Genomic DNA, 18,671 nt, shown 5'->3' on the forward strand with positions numbered 1-18,671 from the left:
CTGTGGTGGCAGGACACATATCTTTCATCCATTGAAGTTGGGAACTGCTGATTGAGGGCCCAGTGTACAAGTGTATTAGTTCTGGTATAGGCAGTTGGCCTTCGGGCCAGTTATTTAACATTAACAAGGTTTGTGGTCTGCACTCGTGTGTGACAATAGGCTGTACTCTGCCATTCATAGCTGGGGACATCTGGTTTCAGGTTTATAGTGCCTGCATATTTGAGCTGTATCTTACTGACATTGCTACACCTTGTTTGCTGCAGCAAACACTACATCCAGGCCTCCTGGATCTACCTTTGTTTATATGCTTGTTATTTGTTAGCTTATTATTTCACTGGTATGCTACTTCCACATAATACACAGCTTCTCAACACTTCTGTGACTCACTACTGATATCTGCATTGCTTACTGTACGTATTTCCATGTTACACATGACAGCAAGTGACTGCTTGTCATTGTTGCATTTACTTAATTGTGACACATTGCACTTAGGTTACCTGGCACTTGCTCACTGACGCTTTTATATCAGTCAGCAGTAGTAGGTAATATCAGTACACCCTCACTCCCCACTGCACCTTGTTTTCAATTATTACGGAATTCACAATAGTATTCTAGCATGTCCAAAGGTCAGTTGTCAGTCTCCTCCCCAGTCCAGCTGGTGAGTGTGGTACTCCAGAGACAATGTTAGAACAGCTGCATGTACACAGACAACCCCTCCTCCTAACAACAAATTCAAACTCATGTGAGTGATGCAACCATATACCAAACTGGAGGCTAGGCTCTGTCTACTCAATACTGCCATAACCAGTCAGCTGGTGAAGGAAACCACACTCACTACACTTCCAGTCTCACACAGACCTACCACGACAGCAGAACTAACACATGATCACACATGAACATACTTGTAGGCTCGGACTACAGGTCTGCCTACGCAGCAGAGACCTCCTAAGCAGACACTCAGGCAACCACTACCACGGAAACAAACACGTGCAACACATATCACGCAAAGCCAATGTGCTGAACACTCACAGCCATTAACAGTAAACAACACACCTCATACACCTGTACTAGGTGCCTCTATCATCAGGCACACTGACATCACGTTCACCAGGCTTAACGAGGTGAGGGTCACGGTGTGCAGCCTGTCGGGCACTATGACCTGCCACATAACACAAACACTCAGGTAACCCCAAGGCAAGTACAGGTATGACTCAGTCAATGTCCATGCTGGTGTGAATGACCTGACACATACCTCCCTGGACTACATGACATGAGACAGTACGGAGCTCTCTGAGCACGTAGCCCAAGACAGTTTGACCCTGACCTTGAGTAGCATCCTACCCTCACCAAGAACGATGCCACAATATCAAGGCACGATGATCCCTTCCAACAATTGACTGACATACTGGTGTCATTCACAGGTGTGCCAATGCCTGCCATCTTGGGGTGGTATGCTTTGCTAGGGACAGCTTGCACCTGTCACCCCTGTCCTATTGGAATTTGGTGGAGCCTCTTGCTACACCCATAGTGCCTGTATTAGACAAGGCTCATAAGGCAAACCCACATCCATTTGTATCACAAAGGATGAGGAAGTAAGAGTGATGCTACTCAACACCGGAAGTCTAGACCTCAGGATGCACGCACTCAAAACCCTACTTAGCATTATGGACATCGATATCTGTGCAGTAACATAAACCTGTTTCAGGTTTCACAGGAGCACACCAGTACTACCAAGTTATAGCTGTTACCATTCTTGTCGGCACCAACACTTGAACAAGGGAGGGGGAGAATCAATATTCAATGCAGATTCCCACGCCTCCACATTGGTGGCAAAGTACAACATAGGTGTTAGGCCATTGAGTACAGAAGACGTAGTTGGGGACCTGGGCAAGAAACATGGTAGCAGTCTGTCATTTGTCAACCACATGGCCAACGTGGATTGAAAGACATGTTATATAGCCCAGCTAATCATGAGGGATTCACATGTATGGCAGGGGAGGTCATTGTGCCTCTTTACTCATCCATCATCAGGCCTATAATTGCGTACAATGCACCTTTTGGGATGTAGCTAACCAGACACCTACAGCAACTGGTACAGGACAACAGTACCTCATCAAGAGGATGCAATGGCTCAAACAGATGTCATATGCTGCCCAGGTAAAGGAAATCCAGCTGGACTCAGTGGCATACTGCCTGTTCAGAGGTAATCTGTGCGTGCCATATACAGCCATGTCCTACCCAGCAGTAATGAACATGCTGCACCTCAGGCAATCAGAGTCCCATACAGCCCCATGCTCAGGAGACCTGAACCTCAGCACTGACATACATGGACATGCTGGAGGGGCATATTCCTAACCAAGAGGCTCCCTTCACTCTGTAATGAGCTCACACTACAGGTTAGGCAGAGTCCCTCATTGACTCTCTTCCATAGGAATCTGGGTGAGTGGATGGAGATCATAGTTGTACCCCAGGTATCACTTCTATGTCACTGTTAGACAGAGGCACAGTATACTAACGTCGGACAAGGGCATAGCAGTATAACTTGTAATTGGGTGGCGAAAGTCAAACACATTCTACTTGGCTTATCAATGCCCTAGGGCAAATAGCCTAGTATGAACATGTGTGTACTGCTATAGTACTTCTGCCATATGTTGCATGTGTGTGTGTTGTAGGGGATGCACAGGTAATGGCCAGATATTTCTGCACAGGCGACACATCTGACACACTCTGGGTGTTCATCCCTACATACTGGATGTGTGTTGCCATCCAACCCTGTGATGTGGACACACATTACTCAGCCTGGATATACATATCCCAACAACACCACAAGCACAGTACACTACCTTGCTATGTATGCATGTAATTACACAGTTATTCACTAGTTATGACTGTGATGCTATCCATGCAGCCCATTGGGCCAGTGGAAGCCACAACACACACTGCCGGCCCCTTTGCATATGCTTACCACAGACATCCCACATACTGCATGTACTGTGCACACACATATCTAACCCAGAACATCTGCACACCACTTATTAATCCTGTCCAGTGGACTACAGATACAGGCACATTGTATAACAATAGCAGGAGGCTACTGCAGCACAGGGCAGATTCACATGAAGGCAAGGCATCTGTGGTCAGCAGTGTTAAGATGCTTCACATTCACTGAATGCACAGATATTGGCAACATTGTTGCAGACAGTTTAGGTGCAGGTACCCCCCCCCCATTCTCCTACACATGTGGTATTAGTTATCCCAGATGACTGTAACCTCCCTATCCTCTCACATGTCCAGGTGAGAGCCACCCTCAACATTGCAGAACACATAGCATCACTGTTATGAAATGGTATCCCTGGATGTGTGCTACGTTCACCCCTGGAGGACATAGCACCACATGACAGACTGATATTAATCCCTGGCCATACTACAGGATATGTACCTGAACAGTGCCATACATACACAGTGGTCCCACACCAATGAGGAGTAACCTCTACTGACCCTGGTAACTACTGCATCATATGCACAACTGGCCTTGTGTTCTAAGCTATGGAAGTTTTAAGTATGGGCAACATGTACAGCAATATTACATATGTATATATTTCAGGACTATGTACACACAACCTATCTCATGGACATACCTATAGATAGTGAACTATGATACATTTGGAGGTGTCACAGTAAACACAGTATTAACCTGCTACTTTGCATTACCTGTGTTTGTGGCAGCTGTTGCTGTGTCAGTGGTGCTGCTTGCTGCTTGCTGTTTTCTGCTGCTGCTGCTGGTTTTGCTGATGGCAGTCTGTATATTTTCTTATTTCTGTCTCTCTCTCTCTCTCTTTCTCAATTTGTGCAATGACTGTATTGCATGTGTGGAGTGTGGGTACTGAATGCTTTTGTAGGTATCTGCATAGGCCCATGTGATGGCCTCTGCACCAATTGTAAGGCAGCATTGGCTAATTGCATACAGCCAGTTGTGTACTGATTGCATGTCTCACTGTGATTTCAGGACAGTGCTATAAAAAGGTATGTGAGATAGGCATTGCCCTTTCAGATTGTAAGGGCGTGGACCATGCTGGTATGCTGCTGGAAAATGTTCTGTGAGTGTGAAGGTTAGTACATCTCTCATGCTTCATGCTGTGTTGTGAATTCAGGTTGCTGCATTTCTCCCACCTGTTCCCTGTAGTGAGTGTGTATGCATACTGACACCCACAACTATATTTATTATGTATTGCTATATATACATATGTGTACATATACATACTGTCATATATGTACATTAGCTGACAATATTGGGTACAAGCTAACAATTTTCAGGGCTGTTTCTGTTAACACACACTAGTATGTGAATCCAGTAATTGGGACAGTGAAAGTCTGTCTGACATGCTTTGGGTAGTACACATACTATATTGCCTTTATCTTCATTCCTACTATTACATGTTCCACTTATTTAGCACTATATTCCTGTATGAGAGTCATGTCTTGCTGGTAGGTCATACAGACTAGTGTTACAATGGTCTTGTGGTAGGGCCTACTAGTATGCTTGTATTTTGCTTTCAAATTGAGTACAGGGTCTATCAATCAAAGTGCTGGAGGCACCTTCCAGCAGTTAAGGGGTTAGTAGGTCTCACAGAAGTCAGGCTGAGTTGCAGATTCTGGCTGCTGCATTTATCTTCACTGTTTCCTGTAGTGAGTGTGTATGGATACTGACACCTACAACTATATTTCATATGTATTAATGTATATTTATATGTATGTATGTGTACATATACATACCTTCATATATGTACATTACCTTACATTATTATGTACAAGCTGACAATTAGCAGGGCTGTTTCTGTTAACACTGAACTAGTGTGGGAATCCAGTAATTCGGCCATTAAAACTCTACCTGAAATGCTTTGGGTAGTACACCTCCTATATTGCCTTTATATTGATTCCTACTATTACATGTTATATTTATTTTAGCACGATTTTCTTATGTGGCAGTCATGGCTTTGTGGTTGGTCATACAGACTAATATTACCAAGGTTCTGGGTTTGAGACTGGCAGTGGGGATTTATTTTTCTTTCCAAACCTTCAAAATGAGTACAGGACCTGTCAATCAAGGTGCTGAAGCCACCTTTAAGCAGTTAAAAGGGTTAGTGGGTCTCAGAGGGGTCAGACTGTGTTGCAGATTCTGGCAGCTGCATTTATCTTCACTGTCTCCTGTAGTGAGTGTGTATGGATACTGACACCTACGACTATATTTCATATGTATTACTATATATTTATATATATATGTATGTGTACATATACATACCTTCTTATGTGTACATTACCTTACATTATTATGTACAAGCAAACAATTAGTAGGGCTGTTTCTGTTAACACTGAACTAGTGTGGGAATCCAGTAATCCGGCCATTAAAACTCTACCTGAAATGCATTGGGTAGTACACCTCCTATATTGCCTTTATATTGATTCCTACTATTACATGTTATATTTATTTTAGCACTATGTTCTTGTAGGGCAGTCATGGCTTAATGGAAGGTCATGCGGACTAATGTTACCAAGGTCCTGGGTTCAAGACTGGCAGTGGGAATTTATTTTTCTTTCCAGGTTTTCAAAATGAGTACAGGACCTGTCAATCAAAGTGCCATAAAGGCACTTTTAAGCACTTAAAACCAGGTCTGCTTTACGTTGCTGAGCTCACTTGCACTGGTGTTGAGCTCCGCTAACACACACGCACACCCGCGCTATTTTCTTTGAAAGAAAAGAAAAAGGGGTGACAGGAAAGTGGTGAAAAAGGGGTTACAAAGAGGGTAAAACAGTAGGGAAACAAGCGTGGGATTTGCAGGAAGGATGTAGGTAAGGCCCATAGATGCCCATGTCTTTCGCAGCAACAGCTGTGTATTTCTATGTATTTTGGTGAGACATTTGAAACCTTCCACCCCTGAAAGAGGTGTCAGGACAACATTAATATTTGTTGTAGAGCCAATTGTAATTAACAGTTTAAATGTCCAGTGGACATGTGTGCAACATGGACAGCTATGTATGGGGCGTAATTTTTTTGTGGGACAGAGTGCCCTTTTTTTTTTTTTTTTCAGGTGAGAGTGGTATGTCAGGTGAAGGAAGTCAGTATAGCTGGGGAGGTAGGTTGGGTAGGTTAACAGAAAAGACAGACAAGACGCATACAGGGGCGGTGTATGACACAAGTGGGGGGGTTACACAATTGACGGGGACGGAGGTTGGGATATCCAAGACGCATGAGCCCACAGATGGCAACAGTGGAACTGATATCCCCACTCATAGGCAGTTGCCACTGTTACTTCACAGCCCAGGACGGGGCTGTGCTGGGGTCTGTGTAGGTGGGGCTACGGGCATGCCCGTAAGCTGTGCCACCCGAGCCTCGAGCTGGCATAGGGGCCCAAGAACAGAGTCTTGGATCTCCCTTCGCACCACAGACTGGACACCTTGGAGGGTGATTGGACGGGCTCCTCCAGCCACGCTTGCAGAGGGAGGATGGGCCCCATCCCCTGCAGCGCTTCCACCCGAAGGTGGCACAGGGCCACCGGAGGAGTGTCCAGCCTGGGCACTAGTGCCAGGTGCAGTCGCCAGCTGAGGTAGGAGAGGTGGGTCCGCTGGGACCCGCCTTCCCAAACGTTCTAGGTTTGTGAGTAGTTATGTTAGTTTGGGTTAGTGGCATTTTATTCCATTCAAATTAGTTGTAACAGCATGCATTGGTATTCCCATTTAACAAACACCCAGATATTCACACCATTGCACAATGGGCATATCAATATCACATGCATTATTTGAACAGGGATACACATTCAAACAACATGCAGGGTTGATTGATGGCAACAGGCCATCAGGTTTACAGGTATGAACAGGGCACATGTACAAACAGACATGCATATATTTTTTAAACGGACAAATGTCCATGGTTAAAGAAATGTCCACATACCAATATTTAGTGGGTGTTTACAATTGCAATTATAGGATGGGGTGGAGAAAGGAAATGATGACACATTCAAAACTTACACATTGATATACATTTGTAATAGGTACACAATTAACTTGAGTCTGATTTTTTAAAATGATTTTTATTTGGCTGTCATGCTAGACCTGTTACAAATACATCACTATCCTACTTATTTTGAATTTGATCAGATATATCATCCTGCTACACTTTGATGACAGGACAGGGGACAACTATGGCTGTTTAGTCTGTCAGATAATCATTCCTTCTATCTGCAAATTGTTTACTGTTATCACCATATACAGATTTTGGCCTAGACATTCCAGATTCAGACACATTGAAATCAGTTTGGGATGTTAATATGTACTTCCCACATGCATTTAGGTCTGTAGAAACACACTGAGGCTTGTATACTCATTGGTTATTACTACTTTATTTATTCATACATGACCCTTTCTGTCAGTCTCACACATCCTGTAACTTCACAGTTCAGGTTGGTACTTCTAGGCTTTGTTCACATATTAGACCTGTGGTGATTCAAACACTTTCCAACAGCCTCACTTCTGTCATGATTCAGCATTTCAGCAGGGGATAAATCTCACATGTGACTACCTCAAATTCTGAAGCTGTACTCTGGAGACTACTGCAGGTTATACTATATTTAATTAATGGTGGGACATCTGTATTACAGCACTATTTATTTCTATCAATTATATTTCCAGTTACACTTGCATACTGATGAACTTGTTGCAGCCATACCTGCAGACTTTCAATTCTTGCTTGCACATTCTATTACTTTTAATCAATACACTGCAGTGTTCTGATACATGCTACACTATAATATTTATTTACAAGTACTAGGTGGGGTACTAACCTGCATGGTGGTGCAGCTGCGCAGCCCACGGTCATCGTCTCGGTTCGCAGAGCGGACATCTGCAGCTGTAATACAAAGGAAGTAATATTGGACTACACATCTCCATGGTATCAGCTAGTTGAAATCCTTACATACATGAGTAAAATGTAACTTACTCAGTAGTGGGGCGTTGGGCATATCCTGGGCCTCCTGGATCCATTGGATCAACTGGTCTTGCTTACGCTTCAGGTCCGCATGGTGGTGACGGACCTGCTCACCAGTGTGTGGAATGCCAGTAGCACTGGTCAGATCATGAGCCAACCGGTCACATGCCTCCGCCCTATATGCTCCCCATGAGACCTGGCCCTGCATGAGTTGGGCCTCATGACGGTGGACTAGGAGCCAGACCATGTATCTGGACTCCTCAACGCCCCAACGCTGTGCTCGAAAGCAACGTCCCTCACCTACTCCACTCATGCTGACTGCAGGTCTGTTCTACAATCGGTTATGCTGTGTATTCCCGCCTATGGGGCTTATATATACCGCTTTTCCCCGCACATTTCTGTGATTGGCCATTTTGGAATTGTATCTACTTCACTGAAAATGCTTTATCATGCTCCATTCTGGATTTTATCCCATATATATGCTATTTCTGCATTTCTAGGTATTGCTGTCATGGTTTATTGGTTTAGTACCTTGACTCTAGTGCATGGTATCCTGGGTTCGAATCTGACCACTGATTTTTAATTTTCCTGACAGAAATGAGTTGAGGACCTGTCAATCAAACATGCCATAAGCACTTTTAAGCACTTAAAAGCAGGTCTGCGCTCGTTTGCACACTGGCAGTTAGCTTGTGGGAGCGGCGCGCAAACGTTGTGCGCTGGGATAAACCTTAATTGGCTAGTGACACACATGTTAAGCTGAGCACAGCTAGTTGCAAACAGTTTCAGCCTGTTAAACCAGTGCTTAGCAACGGGCATGCAGTTTGCAGTTTTTTAAACACTACGCAGCTATGGGCACTCTGTCTCACAGCAGCGTAGCTATCAGTACATTTCTAATTATTTTTATTATTGTGTTACTTCAAAATATATGCTCCATTTCATTCCATTTTACAAAAGGGTATACTTTTACATTTGTACAATACTGTCAGGGGCCTTTTTAGTGCTTATTTACAAAAAAAAAAAAAGGTTGTTGTGTGGGCTCGAACCCTGCCTGCCTACTCTTAAGCCAGCAACTCTACCGCTAAGCTATTTCTTCTTGGCTTACTTTGCATATTTAGTTCTCATATCCTTCTCCACTGCCTGCTAACTGCAATTGCGCTAGTAGCACACACGCGCACATGGCACACAGTAGCACACATTTACGGGGTTTAAAAAAAATAAAACAGTTTTTATTTTCATTTTATAGCATCTGTTCACTTTGTACACTGATGGTCTGTGGGGGAATGTGTTGTGTAGTGTGTTTATTTACATTTCCATGGCCTCTCTCGTGGCTGTTTACTTTCAGCCATTCTACACTTCCGGGGGCGAGTCCGCATGCAGGGCTTAGCCTACGGACACGCCCCCTACTCTCTTACATGGACCGTGTAAGAGTTACAGTGTGATTCAGCATGCCTAATGCACCTCATGCATATGCATGACATGCTCACATCACACTGTTTAACTGCAGCCTCCGTGTAAGAGTTATAACTCTTACACGGAGGCTTCGTGAATCTGGCCCAGTGAGTAGGTGTTCTTATTTGGAAATCCTTAAATATACGCTGCTTTTTTGCTTTGAGTTTTCCTGATAAGCATTCTGTGTTTAATAAAAAATAAGCTTCAGGGAAACCTAAATACTCTTCAGGCAAAAACAAAAACAAACAAAAAAAAGAGAAGTATTTAGAACCTTGGTAATTTTAGCAATTTTATTTAAAGCAATATCTGAACACAGCCACAAGGTGTCCAGGGATCCACAAGATTTAGGTACTCTGCACTTAATTACTTCATGAAGTGTATGTAATATGAGATTTTGCTAAGGAGGTTGATTTTTAACCTTTCCAAAAGGCCTAGAACAAAATCAGCTATATCAAATTCCCTCAGAATTCTCAATGTTTCTATGTTTCTAGTTCTAGTGATGATGCTGAAAGTTATGTGCCAAATAATCAAATGGGATTAGTTGAACCACAAAGACATATGAAAAAAGAAATGATTTTCCATTTCCACTTATTTGATTTGCTGCCCTTCTTATTTCTTTCAGTCATGTATGGGGCAAAGTCATTACTGGCTCAGAAACAAATCAGGTTTAATTAAGTGACTGCATTGCAAAACATCAACCACAAATACTGTTGTCATGAATAAAACAAGAGAGAGAAAGAGTGAAATTATAGTTTATACACCAAAATGGGTAATCAAGGTATACATGCATTACACATACTTACATGTGTGAGTCTGTGCACCCTCCCACACACACATACACACACACACACACACACACACACACACACACACACACACACACACACACACACACACACACACACATGCTCATATCTCTTAAGTGCATCTTTGACATCTGTTTTATCTTTACATTCTTCCAGGTGTAAAGGGAATGCATTTTCTTGTACAGGATACAGCATTAGTACAAAGACTGGAGAACTTTGTTCTTTGGAATTATATCAAATGTAGTTCTAATTATGAAAAGAACAGACACATTTTATGAAGAAATGTTTACATGTTAATTTAAAAGTTAAGGCTGGTAAAATGGCCTGATTCCAAATTTAAGGAATTGTCTCTCTGCATTTAGGAAATGAAATGCAGAAATACTTGGAAAGCATGTGTCTGAAATATTAACATGGATAAACCACCCTCTTATCTAAATTATCTTCATTGATACTCTATGATACTCAGAAGAATACAATGATCTGTGATAAAAAAAGTCATTACTGTTGGAAGTGCATGTCAATGGCTAGTTACTTTTTTGAGATTTTAATTCCAGAAGTTGAGTGGTCCATCTCAGTTATGTAAGATATCATTAATTGGTAGAATAAAACTATGGCGACTAAAAATAACATCCTGATGACTAGTCTTCCCAGTGTATATTCACAGGTAATGTTCTAGCAGCATGTAACAGTACTGCCTTCTGATACAGACTCATACATAAGTTAATGTATTGATCAACTGATAGGAAAACATTACACAGCAACATGATGTGCATACATCAAAGGGCGCAACTGTGTTGTACACCACATGATTTTAACAGAATGGTGCATTGTCATAAAATGAATGGCGCACACTCAACTGAAACTGCACATTAACATTTTTTTCTGCTACTTCTTAACATTGATTTAAACTTTCTTTTGGTTTGACTGACTTAAAGTGAGTGCTAAAAAGTATCCTTAACTTTTCCTCATGGAAGGCAATTGCTGAATGCAGCAAATAGTTTCAAAGTAATATCATCTTGTGTGTGTGTGTGTGTGTGTGTGTGTGTGTGTGTGTGTGTGTGTGTGTGTGTGTGTGTGTGTGTGTGTGTGTGTGTGTGTGTGTGTGTGTTTATCTGGAATCAGGAATATTTAAGTATGGAACTTTGATGTAGCAGCAGGAAGAGGCCATTTGGAAACATTGCAACATTTCAAAAGGAATGGTGGGTGATGGTGGATGGAGTGGAGCCATGCAAAACAGTTACACTGTGAATTTGTGAATTTACATTGCAAATATGTTATCAGCGTTGCTTGCAATAACATGTCTTTCTTGATATATCGAAGAATGTATAGTGAGTTACAATAATACATGGGGGATCCTTTATATGTGGATTCACCAGAATGGGAGGAAAGTTTTGAAAAAGGGAAAAGGATTGAAATGAAACAAATGTTTTTATTTTGAAGGTTCAGCTGTTTCTTTGATGTGATGCTTAATCCCCTTCTGAATGGTAAAGTGGATTTAAGATGCTGATTAAATAAGGAAACTTCTATGTGGAGGCTGAAGATCAGCTGATTTAGGCAGCCCAATAAATTAAGGGACAAAAGGGGTTTTAAACTTTTATCCCAGCCCAATGGATAAGGACAATCAAAACAAAAAAAAAAACCAGGGTACTTTGCTTCAAAATTCATATTATTTTTCCAAAAAAGAAAGCTTTGTTTTTTTTAAAATTTTGTTATTATTAAAAACTAGCCAAAAAGAAATCAATGCCAGAATGTTATATTTGACAAAAAAATATGTTATAAGACCAAATAAAATATTGTTAAATATTACGGAGTCCTGTCTTTAATGCATTTAAATGTTTAAAGTTATTTGGCAGTAAAAAGTTTGGTGTAATTTTAGGGCAAAGTTAATTGTTCCCACTCTTTAAAAAACTTTTAACTGGCACAATAATTGGGGCTTTTAATTGTAAAAATGCCCAGAATTTTGGGTAATTTGGGGGAGAATTTCCCCCCAAAAAAGTCCGCAAGTCAGCTTATAAAGGGGGGGGTACACTATGAAAACCCCAAAACCCCTTTTCTGAAAGGGGTAAAAAAAAAAACTTTTTGGAAAACCCCTTAAAAAAAACAAAAAACCATGTTTCAAAAAGGCCAAATTTTTTTGTTTCAAAATCTTTTTATACTAAAAATTTACCTTTTTTACATTTTCAAAAAACATAAACTCATGCTAGCACTAATAACTTTTTGGGGTTTCAAGTAATTTCTTGGAAATTTCTGCCAGAACCATTTAAACAAAAAATTTTAGTAAACCCTTGTTTTTCAAAGAACAAAATGTAAATAAAAAAACTTTACCTTGAAAACTTTTAAAGGGAAAATTTTTCTTAGGGGAGGGCAAAAGGTTTGCCTAAAAACCAGGGTTTTCAAAAGGGGGATAATTGCCTTTGGCTTATGGGGAAACAAATCACAAGTGACCACAAGGGGGCAATTTTCACACAATGGAATAAAAAAAACCACATACCAAAAAACCAACCAACCCACACAAAAAGGTATTGTTCTTTTTATATTTCCCCCAAAGGGGAAAAGACTTGTCTTTGTTATATTGTTGATTTGCATGTTTTGAATTTAAATGACCAATTGATACCTTGTTAATTTGGTTTTTGGGAAAGGAAAAAGAAAGCTTTGGTAGTCAGTAAAAGTTGAAAAAATCATTTATGCTTAATTTCAAAAAAATTTTTGGGTTTTTTTTTTAAGAAATAATTCCCCTATTTAACTAAAAAATGAAGATTTTTTTTAAAGGGAAATTTTTGCCGATTTTGGGTGTTTCTTTAAAAAATTTTTCTGATTTTGTCTGAAAATATTATTCCCATAAAACCCCCAGTTTGCTGAAAACAAACTTGGGGCTTTGAGTCCCCTTTTTAAAAAATTTTAAATTGTAATTTTAAAATTTTCCTCCATCCCACCAACATCCCTTTTGCTGGGGACAAAAAAAATTTTGACCCAAAGGCCTTAACCCATAAATGGAATACCTGCCCTCACCCAAAAAACAAAAATCCCTACCCCCCTGATTAAAAACCCTGAAACAAAACCCCTTTCTTTACTTTTTAAAAATTTTATTTTCCCTTTTCGGCTGGCAAAAGGAAGTAATTTTCTTTTTTTTGAAACCCCCTGTATGCCAATAAGTACTGACCAAGATCCAATTTTATTTACCATTGGGTTAAATATGCTTACATAAAAAAGGTTTTGGATTCTAATTTTTACGGAGGGTTTGTATACTTGTTGGGTTTTTCCTGTTGACTATTGTGTTTTGTTTATTTTAAAAATTTTGTCTTTTTTTTTTTCTTTTTTAATTGTTTTTATGGGTTTTTTTTCTTTTAATTTAAACCTATTTTGGTTTAAAAATTCAGTGCATGTTTCAAAAAGGGGATACTAACCCATTTCTGAAAATTTGGGTTTTTTAAGCGGGTGGTTCCTGACGCTTGGTTTCTGTAAGCTTTTTTTTGAGTTTTTCCATCCCCCCATTTGGATCAAATTTGGTTTTAGTTGTGCCCCTTTTAAAACTTTTTCCCCCCCAATCCCTTTATTTACTGTATCAGGAAATTTAAGGATGCCAACAAAAAAAGCCTTTTTTTCCCTTTTCCCATTATTTAAAAAGAATTCAGCACCATTAGCCCCTTTTTTTAAGCTTTTCGGCTTGTTTTTAAAGTGTTTTTAAACCTGTTTTTTCTTTTGACCAAAAATTGAACTTTTTTCCATTTTAATTTTTTTTAAGCATTCTTAAACTGGGCCTGGAATTTGCAGCCTTTTTAAGGAAGGGAAAATTTTCAATTGGGATTCTTTAAGGCTTTTTGGGCATTCAAAAATGTCCACGGTTTGGTTTTTTATCAAGGAGTCTTTTTCTTTAATTTGGTAATTCACGGGGCATTTTTTTCCCAAAAGGGGCTTTTTTTGGTTTGGGGAGGGGGTTTTGGCACCGCTCTTTTCTGTAACCCTTTTTTAAGTATAAACCTTTTTGGGGGATTAATAACTTTTTTTCCCCAATTTTGGCCAACCCCTTATGTTACCGATTGGGTAGGAAACGGCCCCCATAATGAACTCGGGCGGGAATTGGAAAGGGCCCCTTTTCAAAAAAGTAGCCCCTTTTTTAATGTGTGAAACCCAGTCACCCCTTTGGGGGGCCCCCTGTTGTGGAATAAAACTTTCTGAAGGTGAAGGAAAAACCCCATTAAAAAGGCTTAAATCCCCCCTGACCCCAAAGTTTGGTTTTATCGAACACCTTTTAAAACCCCAAAAGCAAAAAGCAGGTAAGAGGTAACTCCCCTTGCCGGTCAAATTCTGTTTCCCATTTGGGGTATATTTATTTAGGCACAATTTGTTGATGGGGGAAATGTCTCATTGTGAACCCATTGTCGTGGGAAAACCCCCTCCGGCCTTAAATATTTTCCCAGGGATATTTGGGGTCTTTTTTGGGTATTTTCGATCGAAAAAAACCATTCTTTTAAAAATTAAATTTTGGGGACCCCATGTTATCCCCCAAAAAACCCAAGTTTGCGGGTAAAGTTTTGGGCCCCCACTGTTTTCTTTTCCCCTGGGGTTTTTTGGGGGGGGACACCCCCCGGGGGAGGGTCCCCACCAGGGAAAATTTTTTGTGGTGCGGGGAACTTTTGCTTTTTCTACAAATTTTTTCAATTTTTATACAGCCTAATCTTTTATCAGTTTCCCCCAGGGGCTTGGCCCCAAAGTTTGCAAACTGAACTGGGACCAAAATTTCCCCCTGTATGGGACACCCTAAAGGGCCACCCAAAAATAGGGTACTTCACCCCACAAAAAATTTAAATAAAAATCCTAATCTTCAAAAACCCAAAATTTTGAAATACACCCCTTTTCCCCCTTTGTATAAAAAACACTTTTGGCCCCCCCCTAAATAAGGGTTCTCACCAGGGACAAGGGGTTAAACTTTCCTTTTTCCCCAAAAAATTTAGTAAAACCCTTTTTGTCCCTCCACTCGGGCCTCTACAGATTCCTAAAGGGGAAAACCCGGGCCTCAAAAAACCCCCAATCAATGGCTAAAGGCCCTCCCCTCCATATCCCACAACTCCTGGGGTATTTTTCCCAAAAAACAACTCAACTGGTTTGGGGACTCTGATTGGAACAATTTTTGGGTCCCAAAAACCCTCCCTTCTGTGAAAATGGGATTTGTTTGGGGGAACAGAGTCCCAAACCCTTTGTGAAAAGATTGTTCCCAGAAAATACCCCCATTAACCCTTTTTGCCCCCCCTGTGTGAGAACAGGGACTTAATTCTTGGCTAGGCTTGTAAGGGCCTCAGGGCCAATAGCCTAGTAACTTCCTATGATCCTATGATCGTATGATCCTGTACTTAAAATATGAGTTTTAGAGGTTTATTACCATAAAGTATTTGTGCCATAGTCTTGAGTCTCATTTTGTTCTATTTCTGTTTTGCTATTATTTTTTATGATTATTTAGTAATGTTTTACAGTTGGAGATCCGTAGTTCTGTTTTTTGCTTTTGTTTTGTTTTGTTTTTGTGGACTATTTCTTTGTTTGACAGTTTCTCACTGTTAAATTAAGTTTCTAGAGTTCGCAGGATTTTGAAGTCTGTGAGGGAGTAGGGATCTGTGTGTAAAAGTGAGGTCCACATGGACTCTACTAGCTTTTTTCAATGCATGGAACAGCTTTAATGCACAGGGAGCTATCAATTTAATTGGCTAGTTTTCCATGTTCATTTTATAATAATGTATATAAAATAATTTAATTTAAGGAGGAAATATGGCTGGTGAGTGTGGAGTAACTGAAACTTTGCATGACCCCACACCTTAGTAAAGAGGTCTACCTAAAGTCTTTACAAGATACTAGGCATCTTCCCAAAATTTTATAATTGCCTTTATGTACTCATCTTTTCCGACAGTGGATATCAAACAAACAAAAAATAGTTGCCTCATTTTTTTTTCTCGTAGATTATTGTCAATCCTAAGCCAAAAGGCTCACTTGCATGTGATAACTACCTACTGTGCCAGTGAGAAAATGGAATTCGGATTCCATTCAGATGGAGCTGGAGTAAGAAAGACCTCATTAGCACGTCTCTGAATTGGACTCTAACTAACATTACCACAGATCTGATGGTGGTAGTTTTCTCCTTAGCAGCTCATGCGTGACATTGACAAATCGACATATCCATACTCATACATAACTGCACATTCTCACAAACACACACATATACACACACACACACACACACACACACACACACACACACACACACACGCACACACGCACACACGCACACACGCACACACACACACACACACACACACACACACACACACACACACACACACACACACACACACTTCCAGATATTCTCCCCATAAACATCCACAGTTGAACATAGTCATAGAATCATTTATTCACTCCCACACATTCGTCAATACACGCATGCACATTTATGCAGCTTCATTCATGCCCCTACAGACATATACACATACATTCACAAACATACATGCACTAGCACAGCCCTCAGCCCAAGTGTTCAGTAAACTTATCTGCACCATGATGGCTTCCATTGGAGTGAAAGTGTACTGCCACCTTTTGAGAGCATTCATTTTTTTCCATCAGAGAAATGTAATGTAGCAGCATAAATTCCAAGCTGCGGGCATGTCCAGGAGAATATCAGTCACTCCCACAAATTGCGCATTAACATGCATCTCTGTCTTTGATGCCACCCACTGTGCTGATTTCCCCACTACCTGGAAACCTCATTGGTAGGGCTATCTAAGAATCAGTCTAAGAAACAGAAAGGCTTACCACATAAGAATAAGTCTATAAAATGGAAAGGCTTATCACAATGGGGGAAATGGTCAGGGTAAGTCTTCCATCTTGTGGCAAACCTTTATGAATCTCTGCCTAAGGTTTTACTAAGGGTGGAGGTTGTCTGTGGATGGATGATAGGCTACAGCAATTGCATACCAGGCTGCAGATAGTGCCAATTTTGTTGTATTGTTGTTCTTTTTCTCAATTTCTGGAATAGTGTTTCTGAGGAAGACTTTCTATAGGTAAAAGATAATTAAGGCTGTTTTAGTCAGAGACTGATTAAAGCAGGTCTGACTGTCTCTGACTATCTCTGCAATAGCAGAAAAAAAGTGTTTTTTGTCTGTGCTGCATAATACTGTTATATATAAATATTGTATCATGGCTGCACAGGTAGTCTGAATATTTCTCTTATGCATTATATATATAAAGGGAGCGATATTTCATCACCTGTGGGACTTGACCTGTTATACTTTGAGTATTAACATGAAAAATACAAAACATGAACAAAACTCACTTTTGCATAGCTGAAGCCTTTTCCAAAATAATATATTGAATAGAATGGGACATGAAACAGGTTGATTCCATGGGATGGAGATTATAAGGCAATGCTGGAAATTGCATAGCAAAGAGTTTGTTGTTCATGCTGTTACATCAGCTGTAGCCACTTACATACAAGTATTTCAGAGAGCTGAATGATTTTGCAATGGTCTATATAGCTGGAAAAATACTAAGGTTAAACATTTTAAAAAACATTCCTATGGAAGCAAATGTTTTATTAGGCTAATTGTAATAAAATGCAAAAAAATATTTCAGTTTACCATGCTATATCATTTTAAACACTTGAATTGAAATGCCAGAGTAATAAAATGATGTAATGCACTTTATGGTGTTTCACATAAATGACAATGAAAACATATAGTAAAAAATGTAAACATTCAATGAGGCATTCTGTTCATATAGATTCATAGGTTCATAGGTGACAACCTGGCTAATTAGCCCAGCAGCCCTTTTTAAGCCTAGCCATGCTTCCCAAATGCATCTGACAAGTTTTGATACCCTGGGGTTCTTTTAAGGGGTACATGTAGTCTTGGGCATGAGTGATTAAGCATTTATAGGCTGTCTCTGTCTACTACAGACATAGGTGAAGACCATGGATGAATTTCTGATTTCCCATCCACTGACTCAAGTTATGTTTGAATTGGTTTAGAGAACATCTCTGCTCCACATGGATGGGAAGTCTGTTCCAGAGAAAAGGTAGTTTCTGAGACACATACTTGTGCCTGCAACATATCCTATACATGTTGCAGATGAGGTTTAGGTCCCTAGATCGGGCAATTCTGATGCTATTTGTTTTTCATATGTGAAAAAGGTCCTTCAGACTGGGATTAGAAGATGCTTTGTAGGCCAGGTATAGATCACCTCTCAGCAGTTAGTGGGATACAGAGTACAGTTTATGGCTTTATTGTTGTCCACATAGAATATGTTGCTTATGGCCTGTATTCATTTTGTGAGGAATCTCTGTGGACTTTCCAATTGTTGCATTTGCCTGGTCAGGTACATACCAGAGGGTACACTGTACTCAGTGAATGGCCTGATTAGGATCGAGTACATCAGAGCAATGACATCCTTGGACCTAGATG

The 18,671-nt window shown here is 40.4% G+C and overlaps 1 protein-coding gene across 1 annotated transcript in view; it reads right to left on the bottom strand.

The window, feature by feature from the left end:
- The window catches only part of LOC122794939 (location of vulva defective 1-like), a 707,924-nt gene that overhangs the window by 305,920 nt on the left and 383,333 nt on the right, over positions 1–18,671 (bottom strand). The gene's annotated exons all lie outside the window — the stretch shown is intronic.

This window comes from Protopterus annectens, chromosome 2.part1 (assembly GCF_019279795.1).
Source record: "Protopterus annectens isolate FY-2018-M chromosome 2.part1, PAN1.0, whole genome shotgun sequence".
NCBI lineage: Eukaryota > Metazoa > Chordata > Ceratodontiformes > Protopteridae > Protopterus > Protopterus annectens.